This window comes from Crocuta crocuta, unplaced genomic scaffold (assembly GCF_008692635.1).
Source record: "Crocuta crocuta isolate KB4526 unplaced genomic scaffold, BGI_CrCroc_1.0 scaffold756, whole genome shotgun sequence".
NCBI lineage: Eukaryota > Metazoa > Chordata > Mammalia > Carnivora > Hyaenidae > Crocuta > Crocuta crocuta.
In genome coordinates, this window is record NW_027531512.1 from 17,250 (window position 1) to 18,596 (window position 1,347).

The window sequence follows — 1,347 nt, forward strand, 5'->3', positions numbered from 1 at the left end:
TCGCAATGACAGCTTTAGGGCTATGAGCCCGAAGGCACACTAGGTAGCAATTTGGCACTATTCTGAGGCCACTTCTTCCCAAGTAGACCGCCTGGAGACAGGTAGGTGAGGTTTGGGTGACATTAAGTGAGCAGGGTACAGAGAAAAGAAGCTTCCTTAGGAGACCAGGAATGCGGTCATCTCTACGACAGCGTCACTGTTAGCATTGGGAATCTAGAAAGTGAGATGTTACGCACAGTTCCAACTACTTCGGATCCACGTCGTCTCACCTCACCAGTATCTCTCAGAACGAGTGGCTGTGGAGCATGCGCACTGAGCCACACCCGCTCCCCACGGAGCTCTGCGTCTATCTGCGGGGCTTTGGCAGTGGTTCCAAATTACTCAGCAACGCCCCCCCTCGACCGTCACCTCCCCCCACAACTCCGATCCCTGCAGCGCCTAGGCCTCATTCCCAAGGTGCAAGTGTCCCTGGGGATCACTCAGACCTCCCTTTCTCCCTCTTCCCACAGGCCCCCTACCTCCCGGCCTCCCGTGTCCGCCGGCGCCTAGCCTCTCTCCCTGCCCACGCACCAGCACCTTACCCAATACAATGGGAGAGAGACTGGAGTGGGCCGCGGGTGCCAGGCAGGTCAGCTTTGCGTACCAGCAACCGGCTCCTCAGCGACACGGTCACCGCTCCTGCTGCCTCCTCCGTCTCNTTTCATGCTCATGGTCCAGCCCTGGCTTCCCTTGTTCTCTACTCCTCCCTTCGCTGATTAGTAGGCATAATGACAATGGACCGTCAAATGTTGCTCTCCCACTCAGCTCCTCTGCAGCCTGGGGCCACGCCCCATTTCTTACAATTACCCTTCAATCTATCTCATTTACCTTTCCTCCAAACCTTCTACTTCTGCAGAGGATAGCACATAACATCCTCTGGTTTCGAATAATGCAGGGAAATACATGATCACAACGCATTACTAGGCCCTCTAGCTGAGCACTGCTCATGAAATTCTCTTGGCAATCCAAAGGGAAAGGTTCTTATTGGTAGTTCAGGCATAGAAGACACACTGCCCTTTATCCTTAACAGTTACCTTTCTAGATGGCTGCACAGAGAGTATTACCTGAGGAAATACTCAGGTAATATTGTGGAAATGTTCCTGGGGTAGAACACAATGTTCCAATTGTGCCTAGCCACCCAGCCAGTCCCTTCTCATCTATCTTCTGTGTTCCTCTGGTGCCTGCAACTAGTTTGTAATTGTTTCCCTTGAAACCAAAAGAGGATGGGGCTCCTGAGGTCAATTAGCCTGCACTCCAATTCTCTGTCAGGCAGAGATCCATCTCCTGAAGCTTCCCTGATGTATAGGG